The sequence below is a fragment of the Triticum aestivum genome, chromosome 3B (genome assembly GCF_018294505.1).
Source record: "Triticum aestivum cultivar Chinese Spring chromosome 3B, IWGSC CS RefSeq v2.1, whole genome shotgun sequence".
Classification (NCBI taxonomy): domain Eukaryota; kingdom Viridiplantae; phylum Streptophyta; class Magnoliopsida; order Poales; family Poaceae; genus Triticum; species Triticum aestivum.
The window spans coordinates 637,906,438-637,918,854 of NC_057801.1; positions in this window are offsets into that span (position 1 = coordinate 637,906,438).

A 12,417-nucleotide genomic window follows, 5' to 3' on the forward strand; every position below is an offset into this window, starting at 1 on the left:
GCGGCGTTTGCAGGGCGGGAGACGCCTAATCAGCATAACCTGCATTACCACCACCATATCGACCTCCCTCATTTGGAGATCTCGAATCCGGCCCTGTAGTAGGGGCACGTCCTTTGACGGCCCCCAGTTGAGCCCTTGGTTGACCCACGACATCAACCGTCGTGGAGGTCCCGGGCGGAATAAGGGCGGCGGCTTTTGTCTGCAGCCCCTCGAAACGGTGATATAGAACCACTCTTGCTGCCACGGACCGAGCTCCTCTTGGAAGGAGCCAGCGGGCCACGGGGCATCGGCCCTCCTACTTATGGCCGCCCCACCGCACTCCGCTTGACGCCCCCCGGTCATCTTTGGCACCACATTGAAGGTCTTCAGCCACAGGACAAAGTGAGGCGTGACGCGGAGGAAGGCTTCGCAGACAACAATAAATGCGGAAATATGGAGGATGGACTCCAGAGCCAAATCGTGGAATTCCAACCCATAATAAAACATGAGCCCTCTCACAAAAGGATCCATCGGGAAGCCTAAACCCCGACGGAGGTGGGATACAAAAACGACATACTCGCCGGGCTCGGGGGTGGGGATGGCCTGCCCTTCAGCAGGCAACCTGTGTGAAATCTCATAAGCCAGGTACTTGGCCTCCCGCAGCTTTAGCACGTCCTCCTCCGTGACGGAGGAGGGCATCCACCGGCCCTGGAGGTCGGAACCGGACATCGTTGAAGGTCCGAAGCGCTCGAATCTGGAGCTCTAGGTGCTGGAACTTGGAGCGGGGAGAGGATTCGATGGAGGATTGAAGAAAAGAAACGAGCCTTGGTCCCGTTATAAAGAGGGAGAATACCAAGAGCCGTCTCCGTGACCGTTTGGGACTCGCCTTCGATAGAGGGGGCGGGGCGAATGGCACGGTTGGGTTACCCACGTCCGTATTGATGAGAATCCCGGATTAAGGGGGAACACGATCTCTGCTTCGACAAGACGTGCCAAGGAAACCGCTTCGCTAAATGCGCTAAGATGGTAGAGTAAAAAACGATTCAAGTAGTGGCTTGGTAGTGGCGTGACGTCATGCCGCAAAAAACGTCAGCAGATTGAACTTGCGTATATATTATTCTCTCTACGGTGGAATGTGGAATTTATTTTGTAGAGCCGGACACTATCCTGGTGTTCACAATCTTCAATTATTCGGAGGAGGAACCCGCCTTGCAATGCCAAGCAATATACGCACCGGACTTATCGTCATTGAAGCCTGGTTCAGGGGCTACTAAGGGAGTCCTGGATTAGGGGGTGTCCGGATAGCCGGACTACCATCATCAGCCGAACTATCCTCGGCCGGACTATCATCGACCGGACTCCAAGACTATGAAGATACAAGATTGAAGACTTCGTCCCGTGTCCGGATGGGACTTTCCTTGGCGTGGAAGGCAAGCTTGGCGATACGGATACGTAGATCTCCTACCATTGTAACCGACTCTATGTAACCCTAGCCCTCTCCGGTGTCTATATAAACCGGATGGCTCTAGTCCGTAGGACACAACAACAACCATCACAATCATACCATAGGCTAGCTTCTAGGGTTTAGCCTCCTTGATCTCGTGGTAGATCCACTCTTGTAAACATCCACAATATCAATATCAATAAAGCAGGACGTAGGGTTTTACCTCCATCAAGAGGGCCCGAACCTGGGTAAAACATCGTGTCCCTTGTCTCCTGTTACCATCCGCCTTGACGCACAGTTCGGGACCCCCTACCCGAGATCCGCCGGTTTTGACACCGACAGGTATGTTTTAGTGTTGCATGCATGGGTGCGTACGTGCGTGTGTTCGCGAGTGCATGTGTACATGTCAGTGTTGCATGCCTGCATGCATGCGTGTGTTCGTTATGTGTACATGTCAGTGTTGCACGCTTGCATGCGCGCGTGTCTTGCTTGTGTGCATGTGTACGTGCAGGGTAAGGCTACACGTCAGTTGACTGACTTTTTCATCTTTGGTCATTAGATTTTCCAACCGTTGGATACAAAATCAAGGGCCTACAGTTTATCATCAAACTCCACCCCCCTGAGCCGCCAGCCACCACCGACAGAACCGCCGGCCCGCGCCGCCACTGTCAGGACCCTGACTCAATGCCACACTGATCTAGCATGTAGCACCTCATATCACTTTGCGGCCTCACACACGGTACTCCTACGGGTGACGCCTTGCCAGGCCCGGGACCGTTTGCACCTTTTGGCACACGTATATGATAGTGTCGCTAGCATCCATGTGACAAGGAGCCCGGGCTGACATGGCTAGTCGTGAACCCAAAGTGGCACTAACTCACAGGGACACGCATACGTGACCCATCAACGAACGTGTAAGTCATCAGCGAGTGAATCCAGGCTATAGCAACTGGGTAGCAGGACTCCGGTAAACCGGGCTGTAGCGGGCTAACAGGACTCCGGTAGACACCGCGTGACATTTCCTCATAGGGACAGACACGGGAACGAAGAAGGACACATGCCGGCCAGCCTAAGTGTTCTGGAGCAGTAGCAAGCTACCAAGGCTCAGTGGAAGCACTAGGAGACATTTCCCGATAAGAGAGGCTGCCAAGGATAAACAACTAGATAGTCAGATCCCACACATACCAAGCATTTCAATCATACACACAATATGCCCGATATGTGCAAATACAACATGGCATCCCAACATGACTCTACAACTCAAGTACTTTATCTAAAGGCTCAGAGAGCCATACATATCATACACACAAGTACGGGTCACACGACCCAACATTAAAGTCATACAAACATACAAGCCAATAGCGGAAGTAACATGTCTGAGTACAGACATCTAGAAAATAAAAGAGCCTTGAGGAAGCCTGGCTACCCTACACGGTCCATCGTGAGCTCAGGATCACCACCTGGGCTTCAGCCTACTCGTCGACATCAACGTCTATGAAGAACCCATCAGAAGGGGTTGCAGCATCTTCTGTAAAACGTAAATTAAGCAAACATGAGTACAAAGGTACTCAACAAGACTTACATCAGATCCTACATACATGCACATTATCAAGAAGGGATGGTAGGGTTATTGCAGCAAGCCAGCTTTGACTCTTGGCAAAGCTATCTTATGAGACACCAACTTGTAACTGTTTTGCGCACTCGAGTCCACTACACACCATATCAATACACCACTATGGATTTGCTCCTGTCTCCCTACGAGAACGCCATCCATAGCACTCATGCTTATCTTGCGTATTTTAGAGTACCCACTTTCACTTGTCTATGAACTGTATAGGCAACCATGTAGTCCTTTACCGCGGACGCAGCTATTTGAATAGATTATTTATAACCCTGCAGGGGTGTACTTCTTCACACATGTTTCCACCACTTAGCGTCTGCACACGACATGTGCACGGCAGACTTCAAGCGAAAGCCGACGTGGGTGTAGACCACGACCTACCTAAACACTCAAATCTCTAGCCCAGGTTTATCGCCTATTCAGGTTCCATCCGCAGGGAGTCCGGCCGAGGTTTCCACATACGGCCCCGAACGATGTGTATAGGGTTCCGCGACACCAAACAGGTGCCCGGCATACCCGGCCACATGCCTACCGCATCACAGCCCACCCCTCGGGTCAGCGCTGCGCACGGCCTCTAGCGTAATACAAACACCAGAAACTACTTGCAACTCCTGGACAAAGGACAAGGGTGGTTAAGAAGTTGAGTGGGGTCATATTTCAGGGCCCAACGTGTGGTAGTAGATGTTTCATCGATCACGAACACAGAACTCAGTTCCTGAGGATGGCTTCAATGAGACAACCCACCATGAACTCCTACATGGCCTCTCACCGCTACCTTTACCAAATCGTGTTCATACACTTAGGTCACACACAGTAGGACATGTTCACAACATTCCAATTCATCCCCGATGAATCAGACCTGACTCAACTCTAAGCAGTAGCAGGCATGACAGAAAAGCATGAATGAGTAGGCACAACAGGGCTCAAACAAATCCTACTCATGCTAGTGGGTTTCATCTATTTACTATGGCAATGACAGGTCATGCAGAGGAAAAGGGGTTCAACTACCGCAGCATGTAATAGTTGTATCGTTGTTTTCCTAATGCAGTAAAAGAGAGCAGAAGCGAGAGAGTGGGATTGTATCGGAATGAACAAGGGGGTTTTGCTTGCCTGGCACTTCTGAAGATAATATAGCTCTTCATCGGTATCATCGAACTCATCGTCGGAACACGTCTATCGAGAGGGAACAACCATCGGCAACAAAGAAAGAACACAATCAATGCAATGCACAATATGATGCATGATCATGACATGGCAATATGAGTGTGTTAACCTAATGCAACTACAAACAGGGTGCTTTGAGTCATTTTGAACCAAAGGTTCAACTTCAAACTCAAACTATGAATTTATAAAGTGCATTATCATGTTTTATTATAAACAGCAGGTTTAAGTTGCATTAACATGAATGAAACCAGTACAGATGGATAGATTGGATTTTTCTCATCATTTTTCATATATAAATCTTTGCATTTGGAGTTACAGATTAATTTCTATGATTTTTAGAAGTTTAGGGCATTTTCTGGATTTCCTGATTTATTTTAAAACCAGAATATCACTTATTACGTCAGCATTGTCTCATGCTTGCGCTAGCAAGTCAACAACGCTGACCAGGTCAAACCTGGCCAGTGGGGATACTATGCGTGAGGCCACAAAGTGATATGAGGTGTTACATGCTAGATCGGTGTGGCATTGAGTCGGGGTCCTGACAGCCACGCCGCCCCGCCCGCCCCGAAACCACTCCCCACCGCCGGTCCGCGCCGCACCAGCCATGCCTCTAGCCCCCCCATGCCGAGCTTTTTCTCCGGCAATCCCCACCCCACTGCCCAATCAACGCCCCCCCACCGCCGGCGACCGCCAACCAGAGGTCTCACGACTTCGGATACCCACCGACCACTAATTTATTACCATTTATGTCCTTCATATACGCGATGACGGGTGGGCCCTATGGTAATGTGCGCTGCTGAATGTGGACCATTTGACTGGTCAATTGATCATGTCATCAACAAATTATGGAGCTGTATGGTGAGCCAGTGACCGTATGATCACCCTAAAATGTATTTTATTAACATAGTACAGACTCAAACTACCATTTCTTTCTTTCATATACGGGCTGATAGGTGGGCCCCACGGTTACGTGCCCCGATGGTGCAACACTAGTTGCGCCACGTGGAACGTTTGACTGGTCAATTGATTATGTCATCAACAAAATACGGAGTTGTACGGGTGAGCTAGTGACCGTATAATCATCACATGTATTTTTTACCACGGTACAGACGCAAGGGCACATATATACGTTCAAGCACTCACCGCTATAACCGCACACATGCAGACCCTACCCCTATGAGAACCTTCGAGAGAGTGAGCCAGCATATGATCTTGAGATTTACGAAGTCACCATAGGTGCCTCGTAGTCGAGTGGAACGTCTCCTCCTACTGAACGCACATCGCCGGAAAATACTGAAATTAACACAGGATAAATGCGAGCACCAGGACTTTAAGCCTGGTGGGCTCGAGAAACCATTGTCATCCTAACCATCCAACCACATGTTGGTTAGCACGACAAAATGTATGTGGTGACCGTGATGAGCTTATTCTGAAGTCCAGTGACCATATCGTGCTTTCGCTTCAAATACAATGACCGTAAGTGTCGTCAACAAAATATGGAGCACGCATCAAATGCAAAGTCCGTCAGTGTCATCAAGAAAATACGGAGACGTATTGTGAGCTAGATACCGTATGATCACCACGAGAATGTATACGGTGACCGTAATGAGCATATTCTGAAGTCCAGTGACCGTATAGTGCTTTAGCTTGAAATACATTGACCATCACGCATGAATGTGTCGTGGGCATGCATACTTTTAGAGGGCCGAGAGATAGTTTGTGTGCGTACATGAAAGTGGTGTAGAAAAAGGGGGTGTCCGGTGGAGACAAGGAGAGATACGCCCTTCGTTTCTCTTTCACGTGAATAATATTTTAGGAGAATATATAAACATTCACAATGCAGAACATATATTTTTGGATGCACCATGCAATTAACTTTCATGTATAACATTGTACTATTGTATATACTTATTTTCTTAGTGGCCGATTGCATGTGTGGTGTGGTGGGCACAACATTTCTAGTTGTGGTGGGTCAACATGAGGACTCATGGGTCGGTTCCATCCTGCGCCACATATAGGTTGGACCGAGACGCGTTATACGAAGACCCATGTGGAGGACTCGGCGTACAACACGAAGCTACCAGAGTCGCAGAGGACTCTATCCCCACTAGTGATAAGCCGACTCTATATGATTTGTAATCCTAGGCCCCCAATATGTTATAGAATCTTGGGGGCTAGTTCATCGATAGTATACACAGACGCACAATGCCTGGTATTCACGTGTACTTTGTACACACCCCTATCACTAATATACAGTACCAGGAGTATTCTTTTTCCTCAACTGCAAGGGTCCGAACCAGGGTAAAACTTTGCCTCGTATTACCATCCAGCCTAACAGTCAGGGATATCCTACTGAATGATATGATGGAATCATATCTGCCAACTACTAAGAGAGAGGTGTGTCTTGGGGGGGGGGGCAATGTGTGCGAGAGAGGCCTAAAGAAATGTGCATGCGGGAGACACGTATGCACATATATGTGCGTATAGAGGGCTAGTAGAGACCGTGCGTGTGTATATGCATGTGAGAGAAATAGTGTTTTCCAACTGAGATTAGTGAAAAGAGTGGTACATAGTAGTCAGAAAGAGAGAGAGAGAGAGAGAGAGAGAGAGAGATACAGAGAGAGCATGTGCGTGAGACACCCCGGCACCCCGAGAGAGATTGTGAGCATGTGTGAAAGAGAAATGCTGATGCATATAAAGTGTGTGCACTTATGCGTTAGATAGAGAGATATATAGCACGTTTGTGAGAACGGGCCGAGGCATAGTGCATTTACGTGTAAAAGGTGGTTCTATGCATTAAATTAAAATATAAATGGCATTATTATTTTTGGATGAGATCATGAATTTTACAAATTGCATATGGACGAAAATCGGTCTATCAGACACTCATACTCTATTGAATTCTATCATGTGCATGTGTTTATTTCATATTATCGATCCATAGAGTGAGAGAGGTTTGAAATACAGGCAATGGATGCTTTTGCAATTCATATATAAACATTAATTAGTGCACTCCATGTTGTTAGTGTGAAGCACTTTATACATTTGTCACTTGCATGGATACATTCCAAATTGCTAGCTACAAAATAGAATACATGTCGAATTCAACATAAAGGGGGTTTCGAAGATTCAAACTCATAGGAAGTGCATTCATCTATTTGAACCCGAGATAATGGCATTTGTAAATTAGATGTAAAAGGGGGCATCAATCTTTGTTATGCATTTGAACATGCTATATATATTCATACGCATGTCTAACTTTTTTTTGCAACCAAGGAGATTATATCTGGAACCATGCATGAACTGAGGTAAGTTGCATACTTTTTAATATATACTCGTGTACAACGTATATTCAAATGTACCCTCTCCATTCCAAAATAATCGTAGCTTTAGGATTTTCAAGAGTAAAGATTTGTGAAGTTTGACAAATCCTGAAAGTTCAATTCGAGAGAACCGAAAACGTTAATGCTTCTGCTCCCGAATATTGAATGAAGCGCCAAATAGGCCTCTGGTCACCCGAAACCGTGCGAGACTAATGTTTGGTTGTAGGAAATTACTGTCCTGACTCTGGCCCGTGTAGCCTATCGGCCCGATGTCCAAAGGTCTAAACCGGGTTAGGTTTGTAACTTCACCAAGACGCCAGTCTCAACCGCCTCCGAGATGCATTCATACGCCGTGGGTGCCTAAGCACCCATGCGCTTGGCCGAAATCTATCCCGCCCACATTTGGGACACCTGAGATTACTGTCCTACCCCCAACCCGCAATATGTCCTAAACTTTAGATGGGGGCAAAGTTTGTAACTTTCCCCAAATTTCAAACAAGCGCGTCTCAAACCGAAACATTGTTCCCCCTTAGTTCCCCACCTCCCTCCGTTTCCCCACTCATACTCCCTGGGCACCAAAACGCCCTCTCCACCAACCGTAAAACCCCAGCCTCCTTTGTCCTCCACGCCATAGCGCCCAATCCAACGCCGCCCTCCTCCATCACACCGGAGCCGGTACCCCGACGTCGTCGTCCAACGCAACCGCAACCGCAACACCCTCAAGGACTTAGCAGCTGAAGCCAAGGCAGAGCTGCCTCAACGACACCGAAGCCGACGTGCGCCGTACTAGAACCACTCCGACCACGCTGTCCTGCGCCTCACTGTTGCCGCTCCATTGTCGCAACCGTCCACCACACCGAAACTATTCCCGCTACACCGTTGTTCACCGCCTCGGATCTGGTTCCCCGCCGCTGACAGACGGCCACCGCACCACACTCAACAACTTGGCCATGGGTTCGTCCAAGGCTCCACCGTCCTCCACAACTTCTCGTTTCCAGCGAACCTGTCGGAGTAAATGACCACGGGTAGCCTAATCAGCACCCCTTATGTCGTGGATTTGTCACGGCAGATGTCCTAGTGTGAAGACTTAGTCGTGAGGCCAACACATCTATGTGGTATCTTGAGAGGGGTTGAGCGGAATCGAGAAAACACAACACAAGACAAAGATTTAGACAGCTTCGGGCCCCGGGAAACATCATCCGATAACAACCCTACATGTTGTTTGTGGCTAGGTCTCATTATCATCACGAGGGAGTCGCGGTAAACCGAATCTCCCAGTTATGTCTGGATATCCTAGTTATGTCTAACCCTTAAGATTATTCCCCCCCTTGGGGTGCCCTGCCCCTCCTTATATATGTTGGAGGGGCGGGTTACATGTAGAGTCCAACTTAGATTAAGACTTAAACTATTCTGACTTCTCTTCATGGGCTTCTTATCGTCTTGGGCTTCATAACATCTCGGGCTTCATAACCCCTGGCAACCGAGTTATTACTGTCTACCGGTTATGACTGGTGCCGGTTTATGATGAGTCTGCCGGTTTATGATTGACTTAATACTTGTCGAGTTATCATCTGACTTAACTCCTGTCGGGTTATCATCTGTCTTAACACCTGCCGGTTTATCATCTGTCGGTTTACCGTCTGTCTCAACCACCTGTCTTAACTGTCAGCCGGTTTATCATCTGCCGGTTTACCGTCTGTCTCAACCACCTATCTTAACTCTGAGCCGGTTTACCAAGTCCCAGCCGGGTCTCCGGACGGGTCATACCGAGGGGTATATCCCCGACATTAGCCCTAGTTTAATTTGGATTTATCCATGTTAAACTGATCCTGATCATCCTTAAGTCCTTGTCATTTCCTTCTTCTAGAAAATCTGGGTCAATAGACCAGCTTCATAATCAATTTGCTGACATTGGTTTGTCACAGAGAAATATTATGAAGAATAATTCATTTGACTCAGCTTCCAATGCTTAACAAAAATATTGGTGTTTGAAATACTCATCTGATCTTCAGCCGGTTTGAGAATGTAGAACTTACCGCCTTATAAATACTGATGGCACCGGGTCATAACTGTTTGTTAACATCAGCTTTGAAAATATACCTCTTATATGCCTATCACTTGTAGCCCCCAAGTCTTAAGAAGGTAGCGTAGCAATAGCTTAAGACTTGCTTCAATATAAATATCACAACCTTGAAGAAATCCGATTTGTTCCTCTCAGTCACTAGTCAAAACTGAGTATTCCACATATGTAGCCCCCCAAGTGTCGGGTTGTCATGCTTGCAGCGACCTGGGACTTGAAATTGCCTTATGCTCATAAAAACTTCAACCATTGTAGCCCCCAAGGGCCGGGTCATTATGCAATAATGAGCAGGAACTTTATAGATATGATCATGTAGACTTGAACAGCAACGTGTAGCCCCCAAGGGCCGGCTTAGTAAGATAATACTGAGTTGGGACTTTATGTATACTTCATTGAAAATAACATCATGTGATGTAGCCCCACCATGGGTCTTGAACCCACGTCCACAAGGTTAAGAGTTTTGGCCTCTACCAATTGAGCAATAAACCCTTCAATATAATGGATTAAGGCTTGTGTACCTTTATTTTTTGATAGGAGCAATTGGTAGCCCCCAAGAGCCGGCTCATTACAATGTGATGAGTCGAGTCCTCACTAAGGTGATGAAAAATTGACTTTACATTAGCCCCCAAGTGCCATGGTGCATGCTGGCAGTGACATGTGACTTGCATATTTGATGTAATCTCAATTTGAATAATGTAGCCTCCAAGTACCGGGTCGTAAGCCTGCAGCAACTCGGGACTATTCCTTCCATTGTAGAATAAATCATATCCATAGATAAAATAATATCCCTTGCGCTAAAGCGACTTTGAAAACCTCAATCATAATGCTGGTTATTGATAACCATAATAAAAATCCAGCCATGTTGGCTATTTAAAGATTTGCATAATATAATAAGCGCATGATTCCAATGGTCAATCCAAATATATACTGGCGACTTTATAGTTGAAAGCCAGGCCGGGTTAATAAATGTCGGTGATTTATAATTATGTTTTATTCAACCTATTTCTGCATATAACAAGATTAAAGTGTCCTGGCGTTTTACCGCCGGACGGGTCATAATGCCCAACATATAACCCGAATTTATAACCAAGGCTACACTTAAGAATAATCAAATATGAAATATATCATACCTGTGACATTGAATCACATCGTTGGTTTACGAACTTTTTGTAGTAAGGGTGATAACCCATAATCATGAGTACTGATAACTATTTCCATATTGTGCCGGTTTATAATAAAACTGTACTGTGTTGTGATAAACACCGGATTATCCATATATAACACTGGCGACTTATAGTCAAAACCAGACCGGGTTAATAAGCGCCGGATTGATCATGTACTAACAACTTGTAGTTGAAAACCAAACCGGGTTAATGAACGCCGGTTTATCAAAAACATTATAAATCTCATCAAAAGAGAAAGAACTTGACAAATAAAAGCATATGAAAACTTGTAGCCGAGGCTTTTCACGGGCTGCCAGGCCCCAAATCGAGGCTTTTCATGGGCTGCCAGGCCACTGAGTTAAACCATTTTACAAAGCCTTTTAAGATGGACCTCAATCTTTAACCAATCGTCACTTTAACTTTGACAAGTTCACAGTCTATGAGATTGACTGTCAAAAGTTCGACGGGTCATACCAGGTTTACCTGGACGGAGTGTCTTACTTGATGAAGGCAGGTTAACCCGGGGTTATAGGTGAATACACCTGGCTTCCAAGCCGTGGCTTGATAGCCTATTGCAAGTGTAGACTCTTTGTTCATTGCGAAGCAAAGAGTCCCCAAGCAATATTTTGAGATGTGCTTAGTGGGTGCCTATGTTTGAGTTGTGCTTTTGCAACACTCTCTTTGGCCCCTAAGTAATTTCCTTGGTGGCTTTGCGCCGATCAAGAGGTGTAGCTATGGTTTGATTACGACCAAGCCCCCAAGTGATTTCTCTGGTGGCCTTACGCCTATCAAGAGGTGTAGCTATGGTTCGAATACAACCAAGCCCCCAAGTGATTATTGTGAGCCGTGCTCAAGGGGCACCTATGTTTAAGTTGTGCTTTTGCAACAGACTCTCTTTGGTCCCTTTAATTTTTCCTGAGAACTTGAACTTGCAAGAGATTTATTCTTTTGAACCGGAAATTCTTAAACCGGACATTAAGAGCTTCAAAGCTTTGTGGGACACAGCTTCCCCTTGAACAAGATTTTAAACTGGAATACTTCTTTGTAAGCCGGAAATTTTCTGACGGCCTTTTAAATTTGCACCAATATGGCGGGTTTAGTGTCCTGCATGAGATAACTTTGCAAACTGGAGTAATTGCTCTTTTAAAGAAAGCAATATATAATATAAAAATATATTGGATGGATTTCACCTAAAATGTTAAGCCAGAAATTATTCACCGCGGAGTTGATGATCAACCCGATAAAGGTATGTATCCATCGAGCAGTACAGCACGGACAAGCGCTAGTGCAAAAGTGATGTCGGGCGTGCCCCTTATGCGATACCTTTGTAATGAATAATGGTCCTGCGAAAAAATAAGACACACCAAAGTAATTGTTCCTTTGACAAAAAATATGTGTTAATAAAATAGACTCAGATGGATATCACCTGATTTGTTTCTCGGATGACCGATGATCCATGGATAATTTTTTAACATAGTTGCTGACCACTTTGACTTTTCTTCAAACAATCTCTCTCATTGTCCACTACAGTGAATGTAATTGGGACACATCACCCTCTCTGTTAACTGAAGAAACAATCGATAATTTCCATTGCTTATTCAGTTTTGCAGATACTGCATCCAGGAAAAGGAGTGGTCTGGCTC